At 35.0% G+C, this 20,008-nt stretch overlaps 1 pseudogene; it reads left to right on the plus strand.

The window, feature by feature from the left end:
- Positions 1–1,095: 1,095 nt before the first annotated feature.
- On the plus strand, positions 1,096–16,883 carry LOC136827073 (protein O-linked-mannose beta-1,2-N-acetylglucosaminyltransferase 1-like; annotated as a pseudogene).
- Positions 16,884–20,008: the final 3,125 nt, after the last annotated feature.

Below are 20,008 nucleotides of genomic sequence, written 5' to 3' on the forward strand. Positions count from 1 at the left end.
TCTGGCATTAGCTACACACAGCAGAAAAGTTGCTTGTGTTCGATGGAAGACCACAGGCCCACGACAGCTCTGTACTGACTAGAGCCACACACACAGCAGAAAGAAGTTTGCTCAACACAAGCAGAGCCATCAGGTTTGATACCGATCACTTGCACGCTGCACAAGGCACATATTGCAGAAAAGGCCACATTTGCTGCAGCCGTTAGCAGTCATCAGGCTCAATGACAAAGGTTTCTCATCAGGGCTCAATGATCAGGAATGTTAGGAACAACACGTCAGAGACACAAAAACACACACCGGGACAGTGATCAGCACTGAAATTTTCGCATAGAAATCATTATCACATCACAGAGAAAGAGTTTTATTGCACATTTGGCCAAAGAGGTGAAATAGTTTATTAGCCTGCAGATAAGGGAATGAAGAAATGAAGAAGAATACCAAGAAGCAGAGAGAGAGAGAGAGAGAGAGAGAGAGAGAGAGAGAGAGAGAGAGAGAGAGAGAGAGAAACACAAACAGCCAGAGTGTGTATCACAACGACACACAATCGAACACAATGTTGACGTCTGGTATCGACGCGGCGTCAAACTTACCAATAGTTGCGATGGGCGTCCTCAGCTGGCGAGTCTTCTCCACGATAAAGGAAACGTTGATGGCAATTGTCGCCACAAGCACAAGCATCAGGCCGCCCTGGACACGAGGCATCAAAGAGATATTAGTACGAAGGAAGGACAGGAATATATATACAAGTGGAACTTTTCAAATATTGTTTTTAATTCTTAATCCATAGTGTCTTATAAATGAAAAAGCCCAATGCAAAATTAAATGAACATCTTTTATCCTGAGGGATGCCAGACGCCATATTTTAAAAGTTCCCATTTTTATGTATATTCCTGTCCTTCCTTTGTACTAATATCTCTGAATAATTATTTTTAAGCTTTTAAGTCTTAAATATTGTTTTTAATTCTTAATTCATAGTGTCTTAAAACTGAAAAAGCCAAATACAACCTTTTGTCTGGAGGGCTGTCAGACGCCATATTTGAAAAGTTTCCACTTGTATATATATTCCTGTCCTTCCTTCGTACTAATATCTCTTTGATGCCTCGTGTCCAGGGCGGCCTGATGCTTGTGCTTGTGGCGACAATTGCCATCAAACGCTTCTTTATCGTGGAGAAGACTCGCCAGCTGAGGACGCTTCCATCGCAACGGCTAAGGGTTTGACGCCGCGTCGATACCAGACGTCAACATTGTGTTCGATTGTGTGTCGTTGTGATAATACACTCTGGCTGTTTGTGTTTCTCTCTCTCTCTCTCTCTCTCTCTCTCTCTCTCTGCTTCTTGGTATTCTTCTTCATTTCTTCATTCCCTTATCTTTGAGCTAATGAAGCCTTTTCCTTTCTTTTTTATTACTGTAAATGTACGTAAAACTTTCTTTTCTCTGTAATGTGTGTAGTTTCTATGCGAAAATTCGAAGTACAAACTTTTGATCCACACTCTTAAGACTCTCCCCGGTTGTGGCTGTTTTTGTGTATCTCTCTGTTTCGTGTTGTTATTTCTTTATTCCCTGATCATTGAACCTGATGAAGCCTTTTATCATTGAACCTGATGAAGCCTTTTTTTTCTTTTTTTTATTTCTGTAAATGTGTGTAAAACTCTTCACTTTTCTGCAATATGTGTAAGCTGTATGCGAAGAATTGACGTACAAAATTTGATCAGTATAGGCCTGATAGTTACCTGTTTCTTGTGTTGAACAAACTTTCTCTTTTCTGTAATGTGTGTAAGCTCTATGCGAAGATCCGAAGTACAAAATTTAATCAGTATAGGCCTAATAGTCTCCATCTGTTTCATGTGCTGAACAAACTTTCTCTTTTCTGTAATGTGTGTAAGCTCTATGCGAAATTCGAAGTACAAAATTTGATCAGTATAGGCCTAATAATCTCCATCTGTTTCATGTGTTGAACAGAAACTTAAACATTTCTAGTCATTTCTGGGAAACAGTGTAGAATTTTTTCATCAGAATGGGAAATTGTAATTAAAGTGGGTTGCGATAACGTACATGATTTTTAAATACAGATGTATATTTGGTAAATACACGAAATAATCTCTCAAATACAAACCCATATTTTGTAAACGTACGAAATTTTAGGTTGTTATCGAAAGCCAAACACAAAGTCTTGGTCCTCATGTAAACAAACCCTCGTAACTGTGTATTATTGAAATAAGACATTTATTGCTTTTTTGGTTTAAGTATTTTTTTTTGTAGCTCATATAAACAAACCCTCGTAAAGCTATATATTTAGAGTTGTTGTATTATTGAAATAAGACAGATAGTGATCTTTACTAATTTATTAATTTAATTTTTTGGGGGGTAACTTTCTTAAAAACAAACTCTCGTAACTGTATTTTAGAGTTGTCGTATTAATAAAATAGACATTTATTGCCTTGTTTAATTTAAATATTTTTTTTTTTTGGTAACTTTCAACAAACCCTGATTCATTGTTAAAATAAGAAGACATTTATTGCCGTTTTAATTTGCTTTTTGGGGGATAACTTTCATCTCCAGAGAGTGAAGACATTTATTGCTTTATTTAATTTAATAAAAAAAATTTGATGGTAACTTATTTCTAGAAAGTGAAGACAGTGATTGCCTTTTTAATTTACTCTTTTGGGGGAATAACTTTCATTTCCAGAGAGTGAACATATTTATTGCTTTATTTATTTATCGATTTAAATAATTTCTGTACCTTCTATTTCCAGAGAGCGACGGGGACGGCGGAGGCGCCGGAGTCGGAAGGAGGAACAATCTGCGCCTGCAGGAGTCGCCTCCGAAAACACTCACCGTCGACGTCGTATCCAGCCAGAGTCGAGTTTCCGTCACTGTAGATGGCGCCACGGTAGGGCGCATATAGGCCTATGTTTTTCATTATCATTTCTGCAGTTATTGCTTTTTCTCAAGGTCACAAATATTTTATGTTTTTCATTATTTTATTTTGAATTATTAATGCCTTTTCTCGTACTTATCACATTTCGATAAACAGTAAACAAGATTTGCATGTCTGTGAGCTGTTAGCTTACATTGTATGTTGTACGTACTTGACCTCTCTCTCTCTCTCTCTCTCTCTCTCTCTCTCTCTCTCTCTCTCTCTCTCAATTATTAATGCACGTTCCCTTACTTATCACCTGTTGATAAACAATAAGCAAGATTTGCATATCTTTCCGTCATTACCTTACGTTGTATGTTGTACGTACTTGACCTCATTTAAAAATCTCTCTCTCTCTCTCTCTCTCTCTCTCTCTCTCTCTCTCTCTCTCTCTCTCTCTCTCCAGTTTTGATTTACGATGCTGGTCTGCTCTTGTGCTTATGAATAAAGAATGGACTACTGAGGAAGGCAATCGGATACTGGCCATTCATGCGGCTTCTCTGTATGTATCTGACATTTAACACTGCTTCTCCTGTTGTGTAGCTGTAGCATTGAGAGAGAGAGAGAGACAGACAGATAGACATTGCTCACATATCCACTTAACTTGTCTCTCTAAAACCATGACATTTCTCGGGACAATTTTCTGCTTCATCTAAACGAGAGAGAGAGAGAGAGAGAGAGAGAGAGAGAGAGAGAGAGAGAGAGAGAGAGAGAGATTCTAAAATGTGGTCAAGTACGTATCAAAAACCCTACTATTGACGAGACAAAAATAAAGTAGAGGTATTAGGCCAAAATCTCTTTCTCTTTTGAATGCCCAAATGAAATACAGTAGCCTACATTGCGAGTTGAGACCCTTTACCGGAGTTTACAGGACCAGTTAGTGACTGCGAGAATGAGTTGATTATGGATAGTGGCACGAAGTGGTGACTAGCAGACTGCACAAGCGGCAGTTACAAATTGAGTTAATAAAAACGCTACATAGACTAATGCATGAAATCCGTGCCTCACTACGATAGAAATGAACTAAAAATTTGCTGTGTGTGTAGTCTCTATAGACCAGAGACAAAGGGCCACTAATAAAGAAACGATGTATTAGAAAGAGTGCCTTCAAACTGCAGAGATTTATGTGCTCACAGAACCATAGTGTCAGAAAGTAGTAAGAAGCTGAGTACCAAAATGTTTACAGGAACATGGTTTGACCAATTTAAGAAAATGGAGGGGGATAGAAATCGCTATTGAATTGGTAGATATACTGACCATAGAGATTGGTCAAGGAACCATAAGAAAGTAGCACTGTTCAAGGAACCATGAGAAAGTAGCATGGATGAGGCCTTGGGCTGTGTGAGAAGTAGCATAGACGAGGCCTTGGGCTTTGTGGAAATTCAGTCTGTACAAAACAGAAGATAAAGAGCACTTATCAGATGTCTAAAGTTACTGTAAAAGTCTTAATGGTGATCATCGGCCAGGTGTTCAGTCTTTGTATTGGATGAGCAGTAGTAGGCTAAGTCATGACTGATTATACAGTGTGTTCTGTCTCACACCCACGCATAAAAATTTATGGCATCCTGCAGTTCTCAGTTACAAGTATAGCTTGGGATTTGGTTGCTTTTAAATACTACTTGATTAACACTGCTTGAGAATGCAAATACAAAGGAATCTTGTAGTAAGCCATTCTTTGTACATTAATATGTGTAGTGCGCATAACAAAAAATCTCCCAGAAACAATGTATCATTACTTTAGAGTATCTGTAATATCTGCAGTATCTGAATGTTTGAAAATGAAAGTGAGACTTTTTGGTCACATGATCCTGGAGAATATCTACAATTATAAATGTTGATTTTGTTGCTGAGGGATGATCAAACACATTTTAAAGGAATGCCTCATTGCAGTGGATATTTTGTTTTTCCATTCATTATAAGCAGTGTGGTGGATTAATCTTGACGTTAGATAAATTTGATTAATGTTTTCCCTGTAAACATTTTCATTCACTTAACACACTGTAGCCAGTGTAGCCTTACAAACATTTATATCACATAGTCAAGGCATCATCGTAGATACCAGCATCCTGATCTATGTTCCGGAAAAGTATTTTAATTTTGTTCTTGTAATATTTATTACAGATCATGGTAGTCCTAAGCCTCATATTCCATTCCATTCCAGATCGTGGAAGAGAGTGACGAACGAAAGGGCCGTGGAATTCACGTCCTTGTGCTCCACCAGGCAAGTGGGGCCGTCATGGCTCAGAGGGTGTTTGATACTTACTCTCCCCATGAGGATGAGGCAATGACGCTCTTCCTAAATATGGTATCCCCTGGAAGAATATTGGTGCTAGCCATCAAGGTAAATATGTTGTGTGTTTCATCACTTTACAAGGAACAGCACTTACATGAAGTTATGGATAACTCTAGAGAAATATGTTGTAGATTTTATTGAAGTTCTTTACTGTGTTTCGATCTTATGGAATGATCTTGCCATATGAACACAGCTCATGATAATTACTTCTGGTAATGTTGATGGCACACCAGAGCGGTACTGATGTTTTGGGTGGATTTTTTAAAAAATGACCTGTAGGATGAAGGTACTTCATTTTCAAGGTACTACATGAAGCTGTGTGTAACTTTGGAGAAATTTATTGTCGTTTTTATTACATTTTTTTTTTTTACTGTATTTTGATGTTAATGATGTTGTCATATGAGTACACTCATAATAAACACTTCTGGTAATGTAGATAATACAAAAGTAATGTTATGATATTTTTTATGAGTTCTAACAAAACAGGTTCCCTTTCAGGATGAAGGTACATTTCAAATGAAGGGCGGAGGGCGTGATGCCCTTCGACGATTGGGCAGCAGTCATTCCCACGAACTTGGTTGGCGGGATATGTGGGCGTTAGTTGCTGTAAAAGGAGGCAGAGTCTATGGAGAGCAGTTGTCCCGCAGCCCTGACTTCAATTCCTGGGGGACACCTATTATGCTGAGAGCAGAAGTACCACTTGTTCCTCTTGAAGGTTAGTTACAGAAGTTCCTCATGGATTAATCCCCCTCAGGGGTTAGTGCTGTTAGTGCACGTCACTCAGTGCACTGTAGGCATTGCATAAGGTTCTTTGCTTTGTCCCTTCGAACCCTAGCTACGACTGCTTTCATTCCTTTCACTGTACCTCTGTTCTTATTCTCTTTCTTCCATCTTGCTTTCCACCCTCTCCTAACAGTTGATTCATTGTGCAACTGCGAGGTTTTCCTCCTGTCACACCTTTAAAACTGTTTAGAAGGTAAATCTAGGACGGTTTCGAATTGCTAAGGAAAAATTTTACAGTGACTGTAATGAAGGATCTTACCGATTTAAGTATGATTATATATGTGTTCACAGGTCTTAGAAATTTTGTTAGATCTGTATATAACCTATCCCATCTCTTAGTTTTATATGTTCTAGAAAAACAGCAGTTTATTTTAAGAGTGTAAAATTTCATTACTTCCCTGCTCCTTTTGAGTACTTTGTGCATTGCATAACTTAATGAGAAAGTTGAGTGATACTGCCCATTCTGAGATAGCCTAATTAATTTTCTACCGTTGCTCTAATACCTGATGTTTTGTAGTTGTAAATGTTCATTGCATAGAATGTTATACAGTATACTATTTAAATTCAATTTTGTCCTTAGAGAGCGAGTGCACTTGGCCGGACACAGAAGATCATCGCCGCAGACGTGAATTCTGCAGCCACATTGAAGGATATGGTTCAGTGTGTTCGTGCACAGATCCAGCTCCATTGGCTTTCACTACAGAGCCTGTGAGTGTTTGCTCTTCCTAGTGTTGTTACAAGTGCTTCAAGTCTTGCTTTTGAAATATATAATGAAGGGCCTTTTAGATTTTCTGTGGAGAATTGTGTATCGTAAGATTTGGCAATTTGGTTTTAAAGAGATATTTCCTATAGAGAAAGGATTTATGTATAATCTAATGGTTGGTGACAAACTTTGTAGAGGTGGGAGTTGACCTTGATGATTGTGTGCAGGAATTCGTTAAGTGAATAATAAAGTTGGAACAGTGAATCCAATGTACTGTATAAGGTCGAAGAAAAAAAGGAAATATGGTATGTTAAATCGTCAAATAATATTTCAGGTTAGGAAAGGAAAAAGTGAAGTAATAAGATTGACGATTTAGCTATACAGTATTGAATTTCCCGTGAAGTAGTTGTAATGTTATTTGTAGTAAGGTATTGTAACTTTCCTCTATGGTAATTTTGTTTGTTAATATATCTCAGTAACATTTTTTTATAACTGAAAAATTTTTATTCATGTTTAATATTTTGGCTTCATGTAGCCGTAATCCACATACGCATCTGTATTTGTCATGTCTTAAAAGTAAAAGCATAGTGCAGGACTTATATAGACTATGGTCAAGTAAAGGTATTTGTTCATAGAAAGCAGAAGTACTATTATATATCTGTCTTTGTGGTTAAATACTGAACTGCTTTTTCCCCCCTGTCAGCTGCTGAACAATCAAGTTCATGATGTACCAGCTTACTGCCAAGTAAATCATTCACACTAATGTACAGGTGAGGTTTCTGTGTACTGCTCCTTTCAGTGCTGGAATAACATCTGAACCTTGTGTGCCATTGCTGCTCTGTGAAGAAAAAGAAAGATTAGTTACTGAAAGAGGATTGTGTTGGTTAATTTGTGAGGGTTTCTTTCAAGGGTTAAGAAGGATCCAAAAAGTCAGAAATACTGTTGACATTTACATCAGGCAATGTTAGGTAACACAGATTTGGTATAGTATTGATGTCACAAACAAACAAGTATGTCTTTTTTAAATGAATGAAACCAAAGCTGTTTAATTTTAAGATGCATGCAGTGTATTTACCCTTCTCATGCAACTATGACAAAAGTATAAAGATGTTTCAATATATGTATAGCTGTTACTTTGGTAATTTTGTTTCATTTTCAGGATCATATGGGGCATTTAAAGGTCAACCTCACTTTTTGATGGTGACAGCTTAACCAATATATTATTGCATGAAATTGTAGTCTAATGTGCCTTAATCTGCATCTAATTACGAAGATAAGAATTGGACTCTAATTCCAGCACTATGGAATAGGTGTTTTGCACAGTTAGTTTGGTCCTATCAGCCATAAATAATATGGTCTTTGTTATGAAAATCTTACATCCTATGCTTTCCATGGTTCATAAATTTTCATATAAGACAAATGACTGCTAAGCAGTGCATACATGGATTTCTCGGACTTGTAGCATGTTGCTGTTGGGTAGGGGCCTTCAGAGCGAAGTACAGGTACTTTAGGTCCGAGTCATAACTTGGCCAACAGAAGTTGCAATAAACTATATAAGCAAGGCTCTCTCACCTTTTTCCAACTCCATTTTCTTCATTCCTGTGAGGATGGACATTTCATTCACAAAATGGGCATTTTCAAACCTAAAATACAACATAAGCTGTAAAGGCCCACATACTTACAACTGGCCAAAAAAATTTTGCATCCCAATATTTAGAATTGTACTAAGAAGGGTTAGTTAGGTCGAAAATTTTGAAAAGTTCTATTTTTGGGAGGCTGGCCTTTCCAAATCTTTTACCTGATGTAAGATTTACTGAAATATCATCAGTTGAACTGACTAAACCAATTGCTGGAGTATGGTAGTCCTTGTCTGAAAGAGCACACCAGATTGAAGTAATATCTCTTCTTCAAATTGGTAAAGGTAGTTTGACTTATGGGTATAGTTTATATGATTATCTCCATTGTACATAGTTTTGTTTAGTACTTTTCCTGTAAATTGTTTCCATTGCATTGTAGTGTGTAAGGTATCACTGCTATCCAAAGTCACTATGGATTAGCCATATTTACTCTTCATATTTTCACTGGCAGGTCACTGCGTTCCTTGTTAGCTGCCCCAGGTGTTAATCCAGAAATGATAACAGTTTTCATTGATGGTTATTATGAAGAACCTCTTGCTGTTACCAAGTTGTTTGGTTTAAGGGGCATCCAACACACACCACTAGGGGTGAGTTTAATTTGCTATTGTATTCCTTTTGTGTAACAGGTAGGTTACTGTTCTTCATATGTTTTGTTTTTGCTGCTGAAAGATATAAGTACTTGGTAATTGAGAAATATTTTGTGTTGTGGTGGAAAGCTCTCAGTTTCATGTGCAGAAAGTGATTTCTCACCCTCATGTAGGTATGGAACAGGGAAAGAATTGTGTTTAATTTTCGTAATTTTTATTTCTGTCAATTTTCTGTCACTGCATGTTTATACACATTTGAATTGTAAGGTTGTTGGTGTGTACACTTTCAAGATTTGTTAAATGTACTGAAGTATAATAATTCTTCCATGATTTTTACCATACTATATTGCATCAAAGAAAGCATCACTGATCCCTATGATAGAAAGGTAAATAATATGATTCTCCAAATTAGTATTCAAAGGTCATTGTCATAGATTATGTAGAAATACACATCGGTATGAAAGCCCTTTCCTCTCCCGTAAATGCTAAACAAGTTTTTCTTAATTGGAAATATCGCTGATAAACAGACATATAAGGATCAGGACATAATGTACATATTCATTATGTATAAACTACTGCCTGCCTAGATTTTAAACTGTTTTGAGTGTCACTAAAATCTCACTCAAAAATGGCCAAATCCTCACCCCAACCTTTTCCTAAAGTGTTACATGTGTGGATGGTTTAGTTTATCATCATTGTAATAAGAAAAAGCCAAGGTAGAAGATGTCTGTAATGTGCAGTATTAGCATATACTTATATGTGACTCCTTACTAGGTTTGCTACTGGTGTGATATTGTATTTCCCATAGGATTAGAATATATCATGTTACACTGTATATCATAGTTGAATGATCTTAGAATTTGCATTTATCAAGTATTTATTTTTGTAGTATTATTTCTAATGGGCATGTAGTAAATTTAAGAAAAATCTGTGTTCCAGGCTAGAAATGCTCGCATAGCACAACACTAAGCAAGTTTCACAGCTACTTTCAAATATATTTCCAGCTGTCTGCTATGCTATTATTTTAGATGAAGACTTAGATGTATCTCCCGATTTCTTCAGGTAATATGGGAATCTTTATGAATCACAATTTGAAATACTGTAACTGTATATGTATAGGCTTAATCATCAATTACTGTAGTTATGCTCATTGGTATACAGTAGTTATAAAGGAGCTTGTGAATTGCTGAAATAATTAAATTTTGCTGTCAGCAAGAAGCAGATTTAGTTTTCTGAAATGACTACATCTTATTGTTTTGTGCAAATACTTTTAAAACACAAAGTCACTAGTGAAACTTTTGGAACCATTGTTTCTTATCATTGGCCTTTTGTTTACTGTTTCGAAGCATTTTAGCCAGACTTGAGGTTGTTAGAAGAGGATCCAACTGTGTATTGCATTAGTGCATGGAATGACCAAGGCTACGAGCATACCAGCACTGACCCGGCTCTACTCTACCGAGTAGAAACTATGCCTGGGTTGGGGTGGATTCTTAAACGTTCTTTGTACAAAGAAGAACTATTCAAACACAACACCAGAGAAGGTACTGCATATATATGAAATTATTAAACTAGAAAAAATGCTGAGTAGCTCATACATTCATTGTACATACAAAGATTTTTATACTGCTCTGGAATCTGTAGTTTTAGAGGGTTGCAAGAACATATTCACACATATATTTTTTAAATCAACTATGATTTAAGTTTACAGAACAGAGTACAGTTTTGTCAGTAGCTTAGGTTCCTATCATATAGACTTAGAGAATAAATCTAATAATGAGACCCTCATACCTAGAGTTCAACATTGCTCATGCAGGTACAAAAATTGTCTTTACGCAGTTTTTCTAAATCTTACAGATGTGGGACTGGGATATGTGGATGCGTTTAGCTGAAGTTCGCCGTGAGGAGGGAATGCATTGTTCCAGATGTTTCACGGACCTACCACTTCGGATCCTCTGGACTCAACATGAACTCTTATTTTCAAGATACTTATTTCAAGAAACATTCCTTTAACACTTTACCATATGTTGAACTGCGAGATTTGGATAGGTGGGTTCAAGTTATCAATTTAATACTGTAATTGCTGTAGTGTGTTTAGTGTGGTTGCTTGAGTTTTACAGCACAAGAACTAGTCTGTTAGCAATGGCTAGCCTTCTGCAGTGAAGATAACGGCTTGATTTTTTATACCATTAGGTTTGTTTTTTCATGGGAGGAAATGAGCATTGAATTTCTACCATTGTGTATATAATTTGAAATCATAATATAACATCTCTGAATGAAGTACAGAATCTGCAGTCATTTATATGAGTAACTAAGCTATGAGATTTGACATCACAAGTACTATATAAAAAGAGAAAACAAATTTAACTTTATACTGTAAATATAATATGTGCTAGTAAATTGAGGTTATGAATTTGTCAGATGAAATAATGGATTTAAAAAAGTGATAATAAAAATTAAGGGAAAAGATATGTAAAGGAAAACTGCCTACAGTCATGTGAAGTTCAGATTCAGAACGACTCCAATATTAGAAGAGTTAAAAGCCCAGAATTGACCTACAAAAAGCCAGCAACTGAGGGGCAGAGAAAAGCATAAATAATTGATTTGATACTATGTGTAATAAATAAAAGAGAAACAGAGTCTGGGTAAAAAAAAAGTGCATTGAAACTATGATAGTGAAGCTGAGAATGAAGTAACAGTGGTAACATAAATTCTAGCCAACAGTACCTTATGCTACAAGGAATAACCCTAAGGCAATATAGAATGATGGTATAATCATGCTATAAAATACATCAGTTGCCTTAATGTTTCGTGATTACAAGGCTTATAGCTAGGATATTCAGCTTAGAGGTATTCTGGCAACTATTCATTCAAAAGGAGGCGATACAGACTACCATTCAGTGCACAGTTGATACACCTTGGTGACAGTTTCTCAATAACTAGCAAATTAATATTAGCTAATCTGTTATCTAGTTGAGAGACATTTCTATATGAAGAGATTTACAAGATTATTGTCTTTCCATTGGCGGTTTTTTTTTCTGAAGAAAGGAATTTTTAGTTTCAGCTCACATAATTTTGGCGATCTTGAGGAGCATTTTTCTTTATCACAGAAAATTTGTATGTTTCGTAAAATGCAGAGTGATACAAACAAAAATATCTATTACCTACCTTTGTATATTTATCATATGAAAATATAGAAAGATTTAATAAATAAACTTATAAATGTGTGGTTAGGCTTCACTTATTATTCACTGTTTGGTGAAAAAGGAGTATCATAATATATTTACATATCTTTTTGTTAAGAGGCTTGGTATGATATTATATCATCAGTAAACCAATGATATCATTTTTACACAGTATACAAGTATACTTGGTGATACGAGGTGAATGACTTGTCCATTTGGTCTGAGTTAATCATTCCTTAAACAAGAAATATTTATACTTTGCATAGTAAAGTAAAACAGAAAATATTAAATTAAATTATATAATTATATAATTAACATCAACAATGGTGCAGCAGATAAATGGACAGTGAGTAGAGTCGAACTGCAACGTGAACATTAAAAACTTTGATACAGTAAAAATGTAAACAAGGAACTTTAACAAATCCTTTGGAATATATATAAAGAGCCACGACAATGATAAATGAATGTATCCTTTAATAATTGAAGAACAACAGTGATTATATATATTCCATTTATTAAAAAAAAGTATTTACTTTAATATTGCTTGTCAAGCCTTCACAGTATATCCTAATATTTTGTATAATTCTGGAAAGAACGAGCACTATGTTCTATCGCAGGCATTGACTTCACTAGGCTCGATAAGGTTGTTATCATCCTTCTAGGCTTAAGTATTCCCAGATCTCCGCGGCATGATATTAAGGCATCTTTCGCCTTAATTTGGCGGGTCATCCCCAACTCTGACCATGAGTGACCAAAGGTTTTCACTGGATTAAGGTCCAGGGATTTCATAGGCCAGTTAACTTTATGACTTCTGGGGTGTTTCAAATCAGCCTTGGACGGAAGCATTGTTGTATACTGAGGAATTATCCATTGCAATGAAAAGGGGTTCGGGTTCGGGAATTAAAAAAAGTTTAACTGACGGAATCATGACATTCTGTGTGGGCCATCAACGTATTGTTCGCATTCAGGCGCAGACATTTATGCTGGTTGCTGCACCTGGGCCCACTGCCACACATCCATCCCCAGAGTCCCGCTTGCACACGTCCACTCTTCTCGACTTCATGACACAGTTCTCATCATACCACAGTGATATACATAGTAAATGCACACACATATATATGGTAATATATAGATATATATACAACTGATGGCTGAAATTTAGTTCTGAGAAATTACCTGAGCTCTAGGTCTAGGCCTGTTACTTAACAATTATATGTGGCAATATAAGGATGACTTTTAATTTTTCTTTCTACCTAAACAGTCAAGATTTATTAACTTGTGTTGTTAAGGCCAGCTGTTTGTTTCTTCCATGAGTATCTGTTGAAAATGTTTTTTTGTCACAAAAAATGACTTTGCTCCAGAACTCAGCATCAGCAGCATAGTATTCTAGAGCAAAACCCAACCTCTCATCTTTACGCTCTTGAGATAATCCAGGCTTGATAGCAGGTGCTCTGTGGTGTATGCCTGAGGCATGCAGTCTTTTCCTTATTACCTGCACTCCGGCATCACACCCAATTTGCTGTTTAATAGCTACAGCTGTAATTATTGGTTGTTGTCGAGCTACTTCAGTCCATTTCTGTTATCCTCGCCAGCTATGATGCAGTGTGGTCGCCCCAACCTCTCGTTTGTCTTGAAGCATCTGTGTTTCTCCATGACGTTGAATCTACCGCAGTACAGTGCTTTTGTTTACACCGGCTATACTGGCTATATCTCTGGCACTCACATTGTTGTTGTGCATTCTAATGAAAGCTCTTCGTTGTTCTTCGGAAGTTTCCATTTTGTGAAACAGATGCTTAGTCACACTCCTTACTGCGACACACTAATTTATTTGTCCCGCGACTTTGCATTAAACCATTCAGTTACAAACCTATGTTCCCAGTTTTTTATTTTATATATTTAAATCATTTCTTCGTGATTTGGTAAAAGATTATATGTCAGTTGTACGCTTGGGAATGATATAAAAAGGAAATTGCAATCTGTAAGATTTATAACTTACAGCACATCCAAATAGACATTGCAGGTGTACAACCTAACCACCTACTTCAGTGCAGTACAACCTATTAGTCAGTCGAACTGTATTTAGTCAGAATGGAAGTGAGAAGTATATAACATTTCTATTAACTACTATATCTTATTTGTCACGTGAGATTTTTAACCAGATGATAATCTGATGGTATCATATATGCCAAACACTGCCTAATTTTTTTACTTGCAGAAAATAGTCTTTTTAACAGATAAATTTAAAAGGATATGTTGATCACTGTAGTTCTGTTCCTATCTAAAACATAATGTAAATATTTCATGATAATCGGACCAAATACTTAAAACCAGCATCAGAAGAGGAATTTTTGGCGCTGCTTTTTATTTTTTACTAGCTTTAAGGATTCCTCTTTTCAAGTTTTAAAAAGTATCTCAAACTAAATGTTAATATATGGACTATAAAAAAAGAAATACATATGAACGATATATTTCGTAAAGTGATGCAAATATATAATAGTGCAATTTGTACATGTAACAGTCTTTTAGTGAAGAGGTATTGTGGTTGATAAATACTTTTAAAAGCAATGTTGCTGTTAGAGTGTTGCGTTTTGCATGAATGTTTCTTTATAGACACTCTATCAACATCTTAGAAATGACGTCAGTTAAAATTGAGAATAGAATCTTGTTAAAATAACCTTGTCATTTGATTTTCAAAAGTATGTTTTGATTTTAGCTTGAAGAAAGATGCTTATGAAGAGCTTGTGAGTGATATGTTGCCATGACAGTGTTAGATCACTCTCGCAGTCCATGTGATGAAAACTTTGTACCTGACACAACAGGACATATCTACCTTCTCTTCATTCAGATGGAGCACCACAAAGATTACACAACATGGCTACAAGTTGCAAAGGTAAGAGAAAATGAAATGTAAAGGGAGAAGAGGGTACTGTAGAGGTCATTAATTGAGAACAAAAATTCACATCATTATAAGAATATGATGCTTTAACCAGTTGACTTTTGAAAATATAATAATGTAATATTATTACAGATTCTATGAGATGTTATTATTAGTTTTAATATGTATTGTATTTAATTCATTTTGTGTTGTTTGAGAATGCTAAGCCTATCCATATGTTCGGCTAATCTAAATTACTGTACTCAAAAAACCTTTGAACTGAAACTATGTCTTCTTTCAGTGTTTACGAATTTGGGATCTTGATGGCCGTGGTTACCACCATGGTATGTGGAGACTCCACATCAAATCTAATCCTCTCCTTATAGTTGGTGTTCCATTTTCACAGTATTCGTAAGTAAATCTTCATTGCTGTTCAGTTTACAAGTGTTTCTATGAATTTGGCATCCTTTTTAAAACCTTAACTCAGAAAATACATACAAAAGTGGTTTATATTTATTGGACTTTTTAATATGGAAAAATCTGTATTTGTAAGATATTAATCAAGTTTTATATGTGCTTTTGTAACACCTATTGTTACCCACTGCTGTAGAGAGCAACCCAGGGGGTATGGTGTCATTTTGAAGCCAGATGCTTCTCATTTATTGTAGTCTATTCAGAAATGGAAACACCAAAAATTAATAAAAGCCAAAATGACAAATAATGTTATTGAAATCTCTAAAGCATGAGCTTATATGGACACAGTAACAATAGGGAGGTGCTCTTTGGTTGTTTCTTTGGATGTTAATGCAGGAGTACTGTATTTCATTTACTAGTGTGCCTGTCGTATCAAAAGTGACTCACATTTTTCAGTTCAAGATTTGTTGGTGATGAAAGATTACCAGAAGGCTGTGTGTCTTAAACACAGATTAAATAAATGTATGGTTACATGTTGCATTTTACATAAGATTGGTTTTACAGCCATCTTTTTCATCTAATGTAAGGCCTTTTGTGTAGTGGGGGCGCTATCTGATCCCAAATCAGCTTGGATTCGGGTTTCATTAGGGCTTTTTAACTTCTACTACATATTTCCAGATTTTGTCTTCAGTAAATACATTAAAGATTAATTGTGTTCTATAAAAACTGGGTAAGCATACAACCTTTTTACATTGTTACTGTATACAGCAGTTTCATATACCCATATTTTTATAATAGCTTCCCTCCTGTTCATTGCTAGTGAAGAGGACTCCATAATGCAAGGTGACTACAAAATCTCAGAACAGATTGATGCTGGATTTAGGGTGAAGTTTTTTACGCTATAAAAGGTAGGGAATTTGGCTATGAAATGACAATGCTTCATTGAAGTATTGCCGACTTTGCTTGAGTTGTAATATTTATGCAAATATTTATGCACTTTGTTCTTTACAGGAGCTACAAGCCAGCAAAGTTGAAACCATTGTACATGGAGAGAAAAGATAAGGAGAAAGCTACAAAAGAGAAGAATTTTATTCATAGATAACAACTGGCTTTATTGGTGCTGAAGAAAATGTATGCAAAGAAGAAAGAAAGTTACTTAGGGAACAAATTGCTTGAAATATTTGCAAAGGACTCTTATACAGAGAGCTTTGTCCTCAATTTAAATGATGCATGGTTGTTATTAAGAAGTGTCTTGATTTACTGAAATGTAGAAAACAAATGTAACAAAGATAACTAAGAGCAACTATGTACAGAATTAGCCAGAAATAAATAACGGTAGTGTTTTCTGTGCAAGTGATTTTGGCTGAGGTATCATTTAGCAAGGGAACAGAATTGTTTCATAAACCGGATGATAAGATATGATTTCTTATTTTCATGTGGCATTCTTGCTTCATTTGTATTAGAGTTCAGTATTTTAAGTCTGATCCAGTAAAGAGCATTTTAAAACTGACAGATCTACTGTGTAGCTGGTTGTACAAAATGAATTATAGTAAATTATACCTGAGAACCAAACTAGAGCTGTATCTGAGATTACAGCAAAAGTCATTCCTGTCGTGAGAAATGATTATTTTGCATGAAGAAACTGACCAAGTAGATGATTTTTGTCTTTGTGTAGTAAATTTCAGCCAAGCTTTTTATATACAGTTGAAACATTAAATGTTGAGATAATTACATCATGTTTCATGTAGGAACTATAAGAGAACAGAAGGTGTTTTCAGTGACAGCATTAAATTGTGTGAACTTTCATTATCGATAATTTACGGGATGCATAAATTCAATGTTGAGTTTTTAGTGAATAGAAATTTAGTTACCTACAGTATATTAAAATTGCCAACTTTTAACCTGTGGAAGAATTTACAGAAAAAATTAGTGGTTCTATTTTTTTTTTATATGTGTTTGCATCCTCATAGGGCAGTAGTGTCAACAATGGTTCTTCCTGGTGCACAGTGAGCAGGGTTTGAGGTTGTATGCCATGTTCCTTTTGTCGCTGGCTTGCTTTTCATCACCTCGTTGTAGTCTCTTCGTGTAGTGGTCCAACTTCTGCAACATAGTTTTGTTTCAGTTTTCATTTTCCATTTAAGAACAAGTCTTCATTATCATCCCTGTGAAAGTCAGGCATGTGACTCGGTGGTCTGGTTAAATGACTTGAAAGAATGACAGTAAAGATTGTGTATGAATTCTGAAACTTCTTTTCCTATATGAGGGCCTTTTTCCTCTTGAGATTTCATAGAGGTGTCATTAGTGAATGGGATTTAAAAGCAAACGTAAATATTGAAACCTTGTACAGTATTGCGATAATTTGAGCTAGATTAAATTTTAGTTTATGACTTAATTTAAAATTACTTTGAAGGACTCAGAAATTAAAATTAATTTCCTTTAAACAAATTAATTGAATATTATTTCTTTATGTGTGTTATGGAAAAGGAATATTAAATAAAATTACTGTGCAAATAAAAATCAGTATGTACAGTTTGTGAAATAGTGTTCGTGCCATGTTGAGCTGTTGGTTTGCATCGACATATTTGTTGAATCCAGTCAGTTTATGGTATTTTATTCATTTCTCATAAGAAGCAAAAAAGGTGTACCATCAGTCTTTAATTTCTGTGAAAGATATTTTGAGTTTTCTTTTTGTTGCTGTAGTAGGATATGTAAATTTGGATGATGGGAGACTACTGTAAATTATTATGTTAGCGAGAATATCTCGAGCTTTTTTGGGGAGTAGGTGCTTTGTCATCATGGCAAAAATGTTGGTTTTTGTAGACTAGATGAAGCTCCTGCTGAGAAATTATGTGAAAATAGGGGTGTAAACAGAGCTTGACTAGCATAAAGTTATATTTTTTATGGTCGATGTAACTGTCTTGAAAATGGTTGTTTTTGAGACTTAAGCTGTAATTGGCTTTGTTAGGAGTTTCATGGTTCAGCTTAACTGATGTATAGTATATATACAGTATTTATGTATTTAATATTGTGTGGCTAAAAGTAATATAGAAACTTGTCTGCACTGGAAATGTTTAACTTTCCGAAGAGGAAAAGTTGTAAATATTAGTTAGATACAGAAGTTCTTTAGATTCGCAGATATTCTATAAAATATTCTTTTGTTAATTTTAGAAATTAATGCCAAGTACTTGATTTTCTATGCTAAGTGTTTTTACTTGTATTTCATTTTGTCAAGCATGTTTTTTTCAGTGGTACAATTTATAGTCCACTAATGCTATCTCTGTAGACTAGCATAGTAAATAGAATCACAGAATATATTTTCATATAGGTTGTTAAGGGCTTTAAAAATGCTTAAAAATTGTATGTAATCACAAAAATCATGTTTTTCATCAAAATTATTCAGGAATGAGATTGGAAACTAGTAAACAAAAGTGAGCTTTGACTAATGCAAGATTTCTTTTGTATATCTAATACTTGGCTGGGTATATTGCTGTAAAACCTCTGTTTAACTATGAATCTCTGTAATGGGGACAACTTTATTGATGTAAAATGCTTATCATGATGATTATGATGATTCTTAGTATAGTACTGAATTTACAGCTTCCTTTTAATTTTAAGTGAAATGCTTTACATGAGAATCTCACAAGGTGCTACACAAACACAAAGTAATGCTCATAAAACTTACCTTTCTTATTGTAGATTTTGTAATTTATTTTATGTTTAGAAATTCTATATATGGACTGTAGTGGAAATATTTGAGACAGAGCATAGCATTTCTTTTCTGCTGTCTTGAGTACCTTTATGAAAATGGGTATACTAGTTAATCCTTTAATATACAATAACCATACGTTTTCTATGTAGGTGACAGTGTACCAATAAATTCATTATTTGGAGGTCGTCATCTTGAATACTGAGACTTTGCCCGGAAAATGATTATGAGAAATGTATGTCAGTGTGTTTTGTAAATTTGTCTGGAAAATGATTATGAGAAATTTGTCTGGAAAATGATTATGAGAAATGTATGTCAGTGTGGTGTGTAAATTAGTCGTACATTATTTTATGAGAGGAATATATGGTTATTAGAAATTAAAGTAAGATTTATGTTAAAAAAATTGTTTGAAGATTTTATAAAAATGATAATAGCTGTAAAGCTAGTATATGTCACAAAAATGAAAATTTTACTCCTGTAAGAATATCTTCATGGAAATTGCAGTGTGTACTAGTTTATTAGATAACTGGTTTATGCAAAACACCTATTGAATAAGAACTTTCAAGTGAGAAGGAATTGAAACTGTTACTATGCTATTTTGTCAAAAATTTCAATTTCCATTCTCCTAAACACTTATTTCTTCAACTATTTTAATATATTTAAAATATGAAAATGGACTGCCTTGTGGAGAAAGTAATATTTTTTAACCTGGGAAAAGGTGACCATGATTATATTGGACAGGATTAGATCATCAAGTTCTAATATCAGAATATTTGGAATTGATTTTAAGCTTTGCAGATAAAAACTTTCATAACGGCTAAGTCATAGAGTTAGGAAAAAGGTTAATCACATTGAAGCTTGTCTCAGATGGTTCTCAGTTGAAACCAAGTAATTTTGTTTGATACAATGTA

This window comes from Macrobrachium rosenbergii, chromosome 41, assembly GCF_040412425.1.
Source record: "Macrobrachium rosenbergii isolate ZJJX-2024 chromosome 41, ASM4041242v1, whole genome shotgun sequence".
Classification (NCBI taxonomy): Eukaryota; Metazoa; Arthropoda; class Malacostraca; order Decapoda; family Palaemonidae; genus Macrobrachium; species Macrobrachium rosenbergii.